Genomic DNA, 15,386 nt, shown 5'->3' with positions numbered 1-15,386 from the left:
GTCATTACAAGAATGTCGTGCTGGAAAACGTGCCTTCAGCCTACACGAGAGAGGAGGTGGTAACTGCAGTCGTTAATAACGATGAACTGGTCTAACCGTGCCGCTGACTTGCAGTGCGTTGACCGAATACTGCTGAAAAGGTTTACCTTCCTTCACGGGACAAATGTGCGGGGCAGGAGCCTCAGTGGGTGCAATGCCATAACTTCCTGGCCTGTGCTTTGCGTAAGATCAGACTAGGGGCTCCTATACAGCCCCACCAGCCTTCGAGTGTCGTCTACACTTGCTTGGGAGGAAAAAGCTGATTTCACAGAAAGGCACCGCGAAATCTGGTGCATAAAATAACTGTGATCTGGCTGCAGAAGCACCGAAACGTGGCCAATTCAACCTCCTCTCCTTGGGTTCCCCGAGTGGTTTGTGCCCTGCAGCCTGGCAGGGCTGTGAAACACGGTGGCGGGGGCTGCTGACGGGTGTCCCGCTGGTTAACGGGAGGCCACCCTGGTGGGAAGGTCAGGCTTCCTGCCCAAGACTGTTCACCTGCTCTGGGGGTGTTTTCTTGCGTGCAACGATCTTCCTTGTTGACCTGCTCTCCTGAAAGAGGAAGACTATGGGGAGCCGAGAAGCCACTGTCAGCATCACGGGGGCTCTGCAAGGAGCAGAAATGGGCACAGTGGAGTTAAAGCTAAGGAAATACGGCCACGCTCCATCCTTCACTGGCTTCCAGCTATGACTAAGGAGGCAAAACGTCTTCTCCTTTGTGTTTTCACTTCCTCAACTTGTCATCTCCTCTTATTGTTTCAGCTAGGATTAGATAAACTCTCTAGTGGCAAGGAATTTGCCTTGGCCTCTGTTATAATCCACTTTTGGGCAAACAGGGCAAGTCAGGCTTCGGTAAAGCTCAGTATTTCCCGTTCGGAAATAAAGATTCATTCTGAGCTGCGAAAACGATCATTTAAACCACCTAGTGGGGCACCAGCAGGATCCACACGTGCAGGAGGAAACCTGCTCTCGGAGCGAGGCGCGGGAGGAGGAGCGAGGCGGCGAGGCGGTGAGGTGGCGAGGCGGTGGTGAGGCGGAGGGCGGACGGGTGTTTGCGCCGCGCGGCTCCCGGCTGCAGCTTCCTGGTGTGGTTTGGGTGAACAGTCGTCCCATTCAAGCCCGCGGTGAACTCCAAAAGTAGAACCCTGGCCGCCTGCTCAGGACCGTTGTGAAACGGTCGATAGGAAACACAACACCCAACTGTTTCTGGTCTGCAAGAAACGGCTAAGGCAGACTGGGCTGGAAGGCCGATTTTGTTGGTGTCATTAAATTTGATTGAGGAACTTGAGGGTTTAAGTGGCGCATGAGCACGAGCAGCAGGAAGGTGAGACTCCCGCTCAAGGGCACCGCCAGGTCTCTGAAGAGCCTCCAGCAGCCAACCTGCACGTAATCAACAGCCAAAACGTCACTCGTTCAGGGCTTGACAAGGACTACAGCTGCCGTTGGCTTTGCCTGAGATTGCAGAAGAAAATCGCTGGGGTGGTGGTGCAGAGACATGACCTAACCTGGTCACCACCTGACACCAGCTGATCCGGGATAAACACCTTCCAGGAAAACGAAGCTGCTCCCAGCCATGGTTGGGCCCGGAGCGACCCGAACGTCCCCTCAAGGAGAGCCCCTGGGTTCCTCGACGACGCGTTTCCTGCTTGGAGAGACGTCCCCCTCGCCACCCCGAGCAGGCAAACAGCAAGTTAAAATCTGAGTTGTGAAGGTAATGCACGCCAGGAAAACAACCCGACCGCAATTAGCAACCCCCGCCTCTCAGGAAAGACCTCACCGTTATTGTGGGCACCAGAGAGCGGCTCCGCCACCGGCCGTGCTGAGAGGAAACCGCACGCGGGGCCGCTGCGCAACCCCCAGTGCCAGCGCCTGCCTCCCTCACAGAATCCCAGGATGGTTGAGGGTGGAAGGGACCGCTCAGGATCATCCGGTCCAACCCCCTGTTCCAGCAGGGACACTCAGAGCACGGGGTACAGGGTGGCATCCAGGCGGGTTTGGAAGATCCTCCCGGCAGAAGTTGGCAATGCGAGGCCCAGGAAAGGATGCGGAGCATCTGAAGGCCGGGAATAGCTTCCGAATGGGTTTCAGGCTCGCGAAACGCGATCCAGGCTCTGGGCACTTACCCTGTCAACAACACATCACACGAGGCGTTTAGCTCGGCACGGAGCTATCGGAGCTATCACTGTCACTTCCATGCCCAAGCAAACGGCCTTCTGCCCCTCCAGGAGCTCAGCCTAAGCTCATTTCTGAGCATGCACATTAATGCAGCCATAAATTCAACAAAACATAAGGCTGCTCCCCTGAAGTGCCTTGTCTAAGGTGTTTATCTAACATCTAGAGTGTTTACCTAAGCTATTTCTACTCCTTAGAAATAGATCGTAATTCTAAGCAAATCATTGAATACTACCAGATTTAGCCAAATTTTAGGCCAAGGACTAAAATGGATTTAATATTCAGGCAGGACCACAGAACTAAGGCCACCTTGCTGTGTGAAACATCGGTTTAAGTCAGCTCGACTTTGAGAGACTCTTTCGGAACCCTCCCCATTCCCACGAGACACCGTGATTTTGCGCGTTGGGTTTTGCATATCACCTCAGAGCGACAGCTTGCGGTAGACGGTCGGATGCCCCTAACTCGTTTGCTTAATTTGCAGTTGAGAGGAAGTTCCCTCTGCAAGAACGCGAGACCCTTCAGAGGAGACGCGACCCCGTGCAACGTGTCCCTGCTAGGGCAGCAGGGTTGGACCAGATGGTTTCTAGAGGCCTCTTCCAACCTCAACCATCCTGTGACTCCCTGAGATACTCTAAGTGCAAAATCAAGAGGCCATCCCTGAGGATGCCCTCATGTTTTCCGCCTTGACGCCAGCTGCCAGGTAGCTTTGTGTCTATGACTTTACCTGCCAGGCGTTCTCCTTCCTCCAACCACCCTTGCTGACCACTGCGCCCAGGTGCACGAGGCCCTCGAGCGGGTGCTCTGCACCACGGAGCGCGGGCTGAACGCTGACGCTCGCGCGCTTTGCCCAAAATAATAACTCATGCAAATCCCTGCTCCGAGCAAATTCCACAGTAGTACATCTTATCGTAAGCCAAACAGAAAGTACAAATACATGCGAGATCCATAAACCTGTATTAAAAGAATTTGCTCTTGTTACAGCTTGAATTTCCCTTTCTCCCTCCAACTGCTCGGCAAACTAACCACCAACTCTAAGTACTAACCAGGCACACATGAAGCATCAAGATCCGTTGCAGAATTTTAGTGGCGTGGGAACAAAAAACCCTGTCCCCAGTGACGCTTCCTTACATGTTCATAGACTGAATAAGCACAAGAATCAAATCCTGCCAGCGGCGCTGGTGCCACCAGGGACAGCTCCAAGTTTTGTTGGACTTTGGGTACAGTGATGGGAGCTCAGATGCTGATCAACCACCATATTAGTAATAATAATAATAAACCCTTAGGCTGTATATAAAGAAAAATGGTTAATGCCGAGAACACGTAGACCACGAACCAGTCAGTAAAGGGAAGAGGTGGAAGGGGTAAAACACGAGAGGCTACACTCTATTCAGCAGCCGGGAGCGGATCTTTTTGCTCCCAATCCTGTCCTAGCATTTGCAGCGTTGGCAACACCTACTGCTTCCCTCCGACAAATGAATGAAAAACACAGCCCTGCCTGCTAAGATTTCCAGCGTGCAATCCTTGCAGAGACTGTCAAGCCAAGGAAGCCCCTTGCTGGGACAAACTCCACCAAAAGGCAGAGGAGCAACGTGTACAGTCTGCAGGAGTGATAATTTCACTGCCCTGACGCTTAATTCTAAGCAAAAAAGTTAAGCTAGAAATAACGAAATCGTGGCAAGAAAAGTATCTAGACATTGTAGAGTAAATATCACAAAAAAAAATCCCAATTTACAGATACATTTAACTCTGCTTACATTATTTTATTTTCCAGTTTTGGCCATTATTTCAGTCTTTTTAAGACTAAGGATTTTTCTGTGTTTAATTAAAAAAACGAGTACTCTCTCTTACCACATTTGGAGACAGACCAGCTTTCCCCAGAAGCTCAAGATGATGAAAATAAACTAATAAAATGTATTTTTAGGGCTTAAAAAAAAAAAAAAGACAAGTCAGATCCTGAATTCCACCGCAACCGCTAAGTTTCAGCAGAACAAAATAATCCCTGTCCTGAGTTCTTTCAAACGAGAGTCAGGCCACCTCCGACTCCAGCCCAACAGAGAGCTCATTCTCCTTTGGGGGAGGAAGTCGGATTTTTTCCACTTAGTTATGTTCCCAGGTAATTCTTAAATAAGCCATCCCTTCCTCCTGCGTTTGGAGGGACGCTTTGCTCCAACAACTCGTTCCTGCCACATCCCGGCGCTGCTCCGTGTTGCCGGCACGGAGCACCAGAGCCTGAAATAGCTGCTGCTCCGCTATTTCGAGGAGAGGGCAAGCTCCGAGGTGCCAAAACGAACCACGCTTCTTCCTACCTTAATTACCGCAAGTAAATCATCCACCTGCAGGTCATTAGGATCCCATAAAGGTTCTTCTGGCAGGGCCCCCTGTGAATAAACCAAAAACAAGCCTTTTAAATCAGCTACGATGCAGCAGCACCACTGGAAAACTGAATGCTTTCCCAGCCCTCCAGCAAATCCATTCCTCTCCGTTTTACCCATGTGCAAAATGCAACTTTTTCTTACGGGTCAAGCCAGAGACTTGCTCCGAGGCAGGAAGAATATATGGAGTTATTCTAAATACCAGAGGAATTATCTTGGGTGTCTCCAGCTATAAAAGAGCTTTTAGGCACAGCCAATGCTCAGGGATTTCTGGGTCAGAAATTGAGGGGAGAGAGTGACATGCAGCATGGCTTGATACGGACGCTGGTACTTGGGGGGATACAAAAGGGCAGTAGTTTAGACAGTCCACAGAGATCATTTTTAATTCAGGGACATCTTAAAAATTCCCTTTGAAGAAGGAAAGATTGAGGCCAAGCCGCTGGAGACAACTCTCCGGCACAGGCAAGGAGCAGCAGCAGGCAGAGGAGCTCCCGGGAAGCCGGAGCCGCTTCCTGCTGTAGCCCTCGGATCATGGGATGAGGGCGGCACAAAGGCCCCGGCGGCGAGCGGGCACCTATGGTGGCCTTTGTGCCGGCATTCGGGGAGCAGCGACGTTGGCCAACACGTGCCGAGCCTCCCTGCTTCGCCTTCTGCAGGGCTCTGAACCCCAGCGTTTCCACCCAGGAATGTGTTTATCCCTCCTCCAGGTTCAAGGGAAGAAAGGTGCTCCACAACTACGCCAAGAAATACAGGCCAGTAAAACTCCTGTCTGCTTTATTTCCCCGGTACCCACCCAACTCGTCTTGAGTTAAGGTCAATACAAAAGACCAGGAGCACGAATTCAACACCAAGCCCCAGCCGCATTTTCCTTCTTGAGATTGCATGGTGAGTCCGTGCTTTGTTTTTCCAACTTCCTAGCTGCTCTAATATCAGAGAATTTGGGCTTAAAAACAGCTTTGATACAAGCTTTGTTGACCCACTGAACGGTGGCAGACGCAGCAATGACACAGACTTGTCCTGAGTCCCGCATGCAGCCGGGGCATGTGAGGCCACATGTCACGCTCTTGGCCTCCCGCTCCTTGCTCTGGCCCCAGCTTTCCAAGATTCCATCTTGGGAATCACAAGTGCTATATTTGCTCCTGGCTCTCAGGAGCGTGTATTTACTTAGAGCAAGCGGTTGAGGTGTTTGAAAAAGCTGTTCCACCTATGTTGATGTTTTCCCACCCAAACTAAAGAGACCAGGAAGACAAACGTGTCTGCCACGAAGGTTCCTGAGGGTCACATACCAGCGAGGCGGCCAGCAGCGCATTTCCCAACCTGTCCAGATAGAGCCTTTGGCTTGAGGGTTCGGTGCAGCCCCACAGGGAACTGGCTGCAGTTCGGCCCTGCGGCTCGGCTCATTGGCCAGGATGTTCTCACACACTTGGACAAAGCAATCTCCTTTCCAAGCAGCTCTGGGATTTTGAGCCCTCAGCTGCAGTGCAAGAGTTGGGTTGTTGGCTTGGGAAGCCAGGGCTGCTCCCAGCTGATTCCAACTACTGCGTGACAGGTCAAGCCGTTTCCACGCTCTGCGCTGCTCATCTCCCTCCTCAAATATCTTTTGCCCTCATCAGCCCTATCTCCTGGTTTGGCAACCACCTCTTTGCAGGAGGTTGCACAACCACCCCTCTTTTTATTAATGTCATGTTCCGATGCTATAAAGCAAGAGATAAGAAACCTGAGGCATCTGGAGATGTTGTACTGAACCCATTTAAATAAATGACTAGTTTCCTCTCTCAGCATCTTCTCTCCCAAGCCCCAGGGCAGGATGCGACCCAGCCACCCGCGCGGCTGGTGCCAAGCCACCGCGGCGCAGACACGACGCTTGGGCGATCTCCTTGCTGCTTTGCATATACTCGGCAGCTCGTTTGAGCCCCTGGTTCATTAGGCAAGTCTCAGCGCTTTGATGGGAGAGGCAGACAAGGCTGATTTGGCAAAGATCTCTGCGAAGAACAAAAAAAAAATGGGCTCAGGCAAGAGGGGGCTTTCAGAGCAATGAGATCTGGAGCTCAGGCCTGCCCTTAAGTCTGCGAGAACAAGGAGTGTGAGCGCACGAGTAGCTATAAGACAGCTCCGTCCTTGCCTCTGGGCTTCAGGTTTAGCCCTTTATATATACATATATATATATATATATATATATATATATATATATATATATGTAAAATCTGGGCAGGCAGGAAAAGAGTAGGGTTATTTTCCCAAGTATTTCCCCTTTAGAGCAACTGGAGAACAGCTAAGGCCTTGGCTTCTTCTTCAAGTGAGCCCCTCAGTGCTGTCCTCCATGTGCCGAGCTTATTGCCCTCCCCAAACTTCCTGCAATTTCCTCCTTACAATCCAGCTTTTCCCAAGTCGCGATGCCTCGTAGGAGTTCTGCTTCCAAGGGACAGAAGAATCTCCTCCCCTCCAGGCCACTATGGAAAGGTAGCCAAGGCTGCAGTCTGTCCTCTTGGCTCTGGAAAATGGGGATGAGGTCCTTCCATCCCCCTGATGAGCTAGTTAACTACATGGCTTTTAAAACAAAGTAGGGAATTTCCAGGCGCATTTTATAAGATGAGATGAGGAAGTTTCCATAAGGAACGATACCATCAATATTTCCCTGGTCTATTTATGTGTTCTCAAAGCTCCTAGTTCAAAATGCAACATCAGACTGCATTGAGAAGTGCAAGAAAATAAAAGTTTCCGGATTTAACATTCACAACCAGCTTGGGAAGGTCTTAAAGGAGCCAAAGATTCTCCTTGGTCCTCCTGCTTGGAGTTGCACTGCAGTCAGCAGCATCCCGATAGCTAAAAGGGAGGCAGGGATAGAGCTGAATTTTCACCAAACTTGGAGCAAGACACACAGTCTCTGCTCACATCTCCTTCCAGGATGAAGCAGACATCACGCTGGTGCAAAAACTTACTTTGGAAAGGTAACTCGGAAAGGAAATACAAAGGAAAGGAAAACAAAGGAGACTGAGGGCCCTGACCCAAAGCAGACACGAGTCAACACAACAGGTCTGAACAGTTGGGAGCAAGAGGTGTGTTTGAATAGTTGTAAAACGTCACCAGTAGGAGAAGAGCAGACTGTCTCCTGAAGCGTGACTCGCAGCGACGCATAAACCTGGTCCCTTCCGACAAGGGAAGCGTGGCTCGGACATGCACCCGAGCTGCTCAAGTGTGGAACAGCTGAAACAGCCCACGTTGAAAACCACTTTCGAGAAAATCTTACGGGCAGATCTGATTAGACCACCTCTGTTATTTACACGGGTTTGGATGAAGATGTATTTATCAGGTAGATCTGCCCGCTATTATACGTCGGGCCCACACGTGTGTCGGGTCCAACCACGCTTACACATCAACAGACAACAGTGGCGGCTTATCTCTCCCTAGAGGTCCCTTCCAACCTCAACCATTCTGTGATTCTGTGATTATCTCCGAGCTCGGTAACCCCGACGCTGCAAGCAGTTTCCATCAAGGGAAACGGCCCGGGCAGCGCTAAGCACATGGCAGCAAACAGCTCCTAATCGCTTCTCACAGAGCCGTGTCCACGTGGTGGCCGGGGACTACCACAAGATAAGGACGAGCAGCACGATGATCTCCCTGAAACAGCAACGACGCTGACGGACGAAGACAGGGATGAACCTGAGAAAGGCCCAGCTCCCCAGCCCTTCCTGAGGAGCAGGCTAAGGACCGTGCCCAACGCAGTGCAATGCAAAACCCTGCTTCACTCGCCGAAGCTGCTGAACCTCTGCAGGCCAGAAGTGCTCAGGGAGCTGTGGCGCTGGATGGGCCTTCAGACCATGACAGCTGCAGACTGGTTTGGTTTGTTAGGGTTAACGGTATAAAACTATACACAGAAACGCTCAAGATCTGCTCCACACGGGGTTCACAAAAGCAGCCTATGGTTAAAGGAATGCTCCCTCTCTTCTTAAAATAATTAAAGGAACGGTAAGCCCGGTATTAGTTGGCTAGACAGAACCAAATCCCACCGCCTGGGTAATCCAGCTGAAAGCCAAGGCTATCAAGGCAAATTAAAGCTGCCTTTAATCCAGACTAATCTCCATACACGAATCCTTTATTCTCCGTTGCCTCCCGCCACCAGCCAGTGCTGCTGCTACCAGAACATTGGGGCAAAGCAGCATGAGGGTTATTGTTGCAAAAACATAAAAAACCCACGATTTTGGAGCACGGTTTCTTGAGACACACACACCCAGTACCCTGTAAGGCTGCACGTAGCATTAATAGTTGCATTAAAGCAGGACTCGGCTCTACGCTTGGCTTAATCTTACATATCCACACACATAAATGAGGACAATTTGTGCATAAATTAGTATCATTATGCTAACTAGGACAGTATGATTGCACAGAGTGCTTGCAAGCCGCCGCGATCCGCCGGGCCCGCGTTGAGGGCGAGCTGCTACGGGCGACAACGGTGACGTTGTGCTGCCAGGTACCGGGCAAGGGGATCATCAGCCCCTGCCCCAGAGCAAAGCCCAGACTGCGGAGGAGAAGGGGTGAGAAGATCTCCTGGGATTATCGTTGTGCCACAGTGACTTCATCCGAAATCCTTTTCCCTTCCTGTTCTCTCCTCTAAACGATCCCACTTCCCAAATGACTCTTCTCTCTAAGCTTCTCACCCTAATGCCCAATGCGATGCACAGGATAGACCGTGGCAGGGAAAGGCTGCTAGAAAAATTGACTGCTGCAGTGCAAACGCACTTGCAAAAAGGAAAAAAAAAAAAAAAAAAAAAAGACCTCAAATTCCCTGCACTTTGGTTTATCCATCCTTAACACGAGGAAATGAAATAATCCTTGCAAAGAAATAAAAAAAATCAACCTTCCTCCTTCCAGTCACCACCAGGATTACAGCAGCGATGGGGATGCTGACCAAGCTGCCGTGTTGAGGATCCCTGACAGCCCTTGCCCTGAGAGAAAAAAACTCTGAATCTCAGCAGCTGAATGAACAAGGACGTAGGAGGAACGAATGAAGCATCAAGCGGCAGCTTATCCTCCTTGTGCTTCATTGACAGCAATGCCCATAAACTACAGGTCTGTGCTACTAATCCACCTTCCTGCTAACCATTTCTTCTCTCACATAGGCCCCTCTTCATGGTCCCTAATGGAATATGGCTCTGCAGAGACCCTAAGGAGCAGCTTCCTGAGCATGGAGGAGCCCTGCACGGCCACCATCCTTCTCCAAGTCCCCACCTGCCTTCGATTCGCCTACCAAAAGCAGGTGCGAATCGATGGGATCCCCATGCTGAAAAAGCCCAGACTCTCTCACTTCAAGGCGGATGCAAGCTCTGTCTGTTCTCCAGGATTCAGCCGGGGTCATCTCCCATGACAGATACTCTGGCGTTTGGCCCGGGAAAAGAACATGCTGCAAAAAAGGACCAAGAACGGACCCGGAGCTACAGGACTTACAATGAGGATGGGGCAGCCACATGGTCATCGTTACCGCGCCGCAGGGAGGCCAAATTCAACACGCCGCACAGCACACGGTGGAAGTGATAAATTTTCACATTAACAGTGGTTAAGTGCCGGGACGTACAAGGAATAGGAGCCCAAGCGAAAGGTCTGCAATGCTCTCTGCCTGAATGGGGCTTGGTTTCCTTGCAGTTTGGACCGTATAGCTACAAAAGGATCCTATTTACTGCAGCCCCGAGCAGCTTTGCCTCTCCAGACCATCACACCCCAGAGACCTCATGGGCTGGAAACGCTATAAGTCCTACCAGGGCGCCGAGGGGCTGGAGGATCTGAGCTGCTACAGGCAGACGCGGCAAACAAAGCGAAGCCACCCCTGGCAAAGTGAACAGAAAGGAAATATCGCCAAAAAAGAGCAAAAATGAGGGGTGAAAACATGAGAGGAGCGGCAGCCTTAGCACACTGAGATCAGGGGATGCTCCGCGAGCAGTAAGTGGAGGGAGGGGAGTTTCTTGCCCAGCAGAAAAGATTTTTTTTAATTTATGTTTTCTCCTGTGGACAGATTCCACCCTGAACTAAAACAACGCGGACACCAGCCCTGGCCAAACACGCTAGGGGAGCCCGGGTGCCCGTTCGGGCCCTGGCAAAAGGGTTTGTTTGAGCGGTTGGGCTCGCCAGGACACACCTGATAAGGGCCAGCAGCAAAGACACACCCGAGATAAACCAGCTGCCCTGGAGCCTCCACAGCTCGCTCCTGCACTCGCACAGGGGCGAAAAATATATAAATATATATGTATACGCGTGAATATATACATAAAGCCCTTCGGCACGCAGCAAGGGCGCTCCCCTCGCCCAGCGTGGCTCCTTCCCACCCCTCGGCTCGCGCAGGTCCTCGCCCCGTTGCAGTGTCCCGCGGCTCTGCCGCTGGAGCGGGAAGCGAGGCCGGGCGCCGCGGGGATGGCCGGGGCCTTCGCGCCACCCCGTGCACGGAGGTCTCCTCGCCCGCCGCTCCCTTCTTTAATGGAATAACTCGGTACCAGGCGGCTCGCGGCCTCGCGCTGCCACTTGGGCTGTGGGAGAGGAGCGAGCACCGAGAAACGAGCGCCGGCCAGATGCCTAAAAATGGTTATAGCTCCGGCCAGCAAGAGGATGTTCTTCATTCCTCCGACCAGATGGATTTTTGCGCTGGAGATATAAATACGACATTGTTGCAGGCTGGATATTGTGCTTTGTTTTTTTCCCTTTTCCTGCGGGTCGCAAGTTCAGATGGAGAGCGGGCACTGCACAGCCACGGTACCACTGTTATTCCGCAAGGCTAATGCTGCACGGAGGAGGAGGGAGCATCCCAGGAGCAATGCGGACAAGGATCCCCACCCCGGAGCCCTGGGACCCGCGCCGCCAGTTAAAACTCAACATTTTAAGCTCAACTTCACTCCCATCCTTCATCCAAGGGAAATAAACCTTCCACGGAGAGTGCCCCCCAAAGCTGCTGCACAGCTGTGGACAGCAGTGCTCGTGGGAGGAGGCTGCACGTTGGTTTAAACTGGTTTAAATTAGCAAGGACTTTTATTAGTATCTTCAAGATTAAGCCTGGGACAGACACGTCGCTATAAAACACTCTTGCTAGCACCTTGCCTGCCTGTTTCTTTCTATAAAGAGGGCACAGCTAACGCACCCTCTAACTTTTTGGCCAACACAGCTTTCCCAACCTCATTTCAAGGGACTGACATGAGAAATAGTCCCTCTATTTGCAAATCACATTGCTGACATGATGACTTTGGGTGACTTTGGGGTGACTTTTTTCCCAGAGCTGAATGAGAAAACCTTTATTTTTCTGGTGCACACTGCATTTTTCAGCGCACACTGCGTTTATTCTGACTGAACACGGGTGAGAAACCCGACACATCAGCTGGCAAAAACCAGATAGCAAGAGGACGGGGAAAAAAGGGTGGCGAGACGTTACAAAAATCACCTAACGCACCCCATTAAACCGGGCTTGAGGAATAAACCCGAGCAGCAGCCGGCAGCGGCCTAACGAAACGGCCCGGGCGAAAAGCCGGGAAAACGGTGCCAAGAGGAGGTAACCAGGAGCAACGGGGCCTCGGGCGGCCGAGCCGGCTCATTGGGAGCCGCATCACGCGCCGGCAGCGCGGCCCGAGCCGCGCGTTGGGGCCGCTTCTGTTTTTGCAAAGAGACGCTTTAAATAATTTTTAACCAAGGCCTCTGTGCAGACTGGGCTTCCCTCTGAGCGAGCGCAAAGGGTTTTTCCCGTAGGTGCTGCCGCGTGTTTCTGTGTTTTCGGATAAGTTACCAAGAAATAAGGTGCTCTGAGCACGCTCTTGTGTTTCCGAATGGGCTATGTGAACAGAAAAATGCTCACAGCGCCCTTGGAAAGGAAAGAATGAAATCGGGTTATCCAGCCCCATTTTCAGGGCCTGGCACTGAAAATAATAATAAAAAAAAACGATGCTAATTGACAAGGGTGGAAACAACATCCAAATAATGCAGATTTTCCACCCAAATTTTGAAGAGTCAAAGCCCTGAAAACACCAGTGACCAAGGTCTCCCCAGCTGCTGATCCAGATTTTTGGTAACTTCAATGGAGATATATATATATATATATATATGTATAAATTGAATTTAATTCTACTTTAGTTGCCTCTGAATAAAATTGACGCCCCAGGACCTCCTTTAACTGCTGACTGCAGCAGAAGAGCAGAGGAGCAGAAGGTTTCAGGGCAGCAGCCCAGGTCCTCCGAGAGCACCAGCTCCTCCCTGCTGTGGAGGGGTGGGAGGCCATGAAATAACGTGTGGAAGAGGGAAAAAGAAGGTGCAAGGTGTGTCCCTACACCGATACGCACAAACCCGGGTGGCAGATTTTCCATGCTTGGGTTTTCCATGGGGTGGGACATTCCTGGGCCAATCTGCATGGTCCGCAGTGCTCCGGACCTGCCCACACAAGTTTCTCCAGCTGCCAAAAAGCAGTTCGGGCAATTTTTGTTGTAATTTGCTGTAAGCCCATGATGCTCAGTGCTCCTGCTCCCAGCACCCTTGGAGCCAGAGTGAATTTTCAACCCCAGAGGAAATTTCCCCACCTCGATTCCTTTAACATCCATCGTATTTTAGGAGTGGATCATCGTTTGTTGCACTTAGCTACATCTCAGTTAGCAACTACTTATATCCCGGAAGGCCTGTGCCAGAGAGGACCCACACATCCCATTCCTGACGTGCTCCTAGGACAGATGCATCACACAGAAGACTTCAGAGCAAAAGAAGATCGAAGGTGTCAGAGATAAAAAGACCTTCAATATCAGCAACTAGAGCGAAGAGCGCTCCACGCGAACCTCACTTTAAAGAAAAGATCTTACAAGACAATCTTGCCTTTTATTCCCAGTTTTAAACAGCAGGGATTGCAGCAGCGGTGACTTCTGGATATCTCTGCCTCTGAAGAAAGGGTCAGCAAGGCCAGAGAAGCAAATAGAAGCGGCTCGGTACCCAAAGGCTGCTCACAGGGCAGAGTAGAGTCTGCACAAAAGGATCCTGATGAGTGAGGAACTGCCAGAGAGAGGAAGTTTGCCCCTTAAGCTGCCACCTACCACTTATTTGGCACTAGGAGACTCCTTTGGCATCGTGACGAGCGTGGGGCAGCGGGGCTGAGCCAGTGAGCTGCTGCCCAGCCCGCATTGCTTCCCCTTCCTGCTCTCGCCAAGGAAAAGGATCCCGGTTTTCCGCTCCGGAGCAGCTTGCCGCGGGGGCACAGGATGAGGAGGATGCCCAGGGGCGGCAGCAGCCGCAGCTGCTCCGTGCAGCCACAGCAGCAATGCAGAATCCAGGCCCGCGCCGGCCGCGCTGCAGCCTTCGCTCCATCCGCGGCTCCTCGGAGGATTCCCGGCTCCTCGGAGGATTCCCGCTTCCTCTCAGGCACTCAGGCTGGAGAAATAACAAGAGTTTCAAGCAGATCCCTGGCTTTTTGCTGGTTCCTCGGGAAATCTCAACAGTTCAGCCTTTGCAATCCAGGCGCTACTTCATCTCCCCCAAACACTCGGAGGTGACACGATAAATGCAGAAAATGCAAGATGTGCAATTGCAAATAAATAATAACAATAAAAATAAATGCAATGTGCCTCTTCGTGGGGATCGTGAAGCTATTTTCCTTCACGTAGGTATTTTTTCTATATAAAATATTATTAGGCTGATTCAACCCTCATCAAGAGAGCATCCTTTTCTCCGCTCCCCCCCTTCCCACTTGCAGGGAGGTTAATGCTGCCAATCTCACACCCACAGAACGTAATTGTAGGAAGGCAATCGGGGGACTTGATTTTGAAAATTGAATGAAATATTCATGAACAATCTCATTTTTTTCACTCCTTTTGGGTCCCATCTGGACCCCAGAGCAGATAATCGCCATCACCCTCTCAAACTGGGACATCCGACCTCCCCCAGATCATCAGCACCTACTGCAACCTTCAGGTGAAGATGGTGATCTTCACAACAACAGGTTTCCACACGAGCAGGCCATTCCCTGCTTTTGCTGGAAGGATTTTATCGCCACAAATCCAAACTGGATTTTAGCGCCATTTCCTCCCCACTCGGTAAGTGAAAGACCAATCTACACAATTCAGCTCAACAAACTCATAAAAAAAACACTGTTAGACGTGCATGCAAATTCTAAGGGAGATGTTTTTAAGCTGTGTTAAATGCTAAACATGCTTTTTTTTTTTTTTTGCAGAATTGAGCTGTGTGCATGTGGTGCTCATCATCATCACCAGACCCAAGCAGTTACCACCACTGCTTCCTGTGTTAAGCACAGCAGGGAACGCCTTTAGTTGCAGATAGCACTTTCTACCTCTCTTTGGAAAGAGAGGCAGAAATTTGGCTCCTGTGGGCTAAGTTGGAAATGAAAAAAGAAAAGCTACAATAATCCTAAAAACTGCCAACCTAGACAATCAACCAGGGTGCCTTCACGCACTGCAGAGCAAGAATGAATTAAAAAGAAATCCAAATAAAGATTTTAAAGTGTAATTTCAAATGACAAACATATCTGTGGTTTAGAGAGGAGGCAACAAATTCAAGCTCTAGTTGCAAACGGGACCAAAAAAAGATAGTTCAGTCGTTTGGGCCCCCAGCCCTCCTCAGCTTTGTGAGCGACTCCGAGCCCCTAATGAAGGAAGAAGCCACTGAGGAGCTCGCGACAAGTCCCAGGATGGTTTCATCTTTAAACTGGCTCAGAAAGATGCATTTCAACCCTTTAATGGAGCTCAGGCCCCCAAACAACTAATTTCCCTTCCAAATGTTACAGCCCCAGAGTCTCGGTAAACCCATGAGGCTGAAGAGAGTCCTGGAGATACTGTGAGTTCAACAACC

General features: G+C 50.8%; 1 protein-coding gene across 1 annotated transcript in view; it reads right to left on the bottom strand.

Annotated features, from left to right (window-relative positions):
* The window catches only part of PTPRA (protein tyrosine phosphatase receptor type A), a 64,339-nt gene that overhangs the window by 41,465 nt on the left and 7,488 nt on the right, over positions 1–15,386 (bottom strand). The window contains exon 2 of the mRNA XM_088524979.1: positions 4,515–4,586. The gene's annotated coding sequence lies outside the window, so the exon portion shown is untranslated. The remainder of the gene's footprint in view (positions 1–4,514; positions 4,587–15,386) is intronic.

The sequence above is a fragment of the Tinamus guttatus genome, unplaced genomic scaffold, assembly GCF_059628265.1.
Source record: "Tinamus guttatus ecotype Peru unplaced genomic scaffold, ASM5962826v1 Tinamus_guttatus_pri_ptg000218l, whole genome shotgun sequence".
Taxonomy (NCBI): domain Eukaryota; kingdom Metazoa; phylum Chordata; class Aves; order Tinamiformes; family Tinamidae; genus Tinamus; species Tinamus guttatus.
This window is presented reverse-complemented; position numbering and strand designations above follow the sequence as displayed.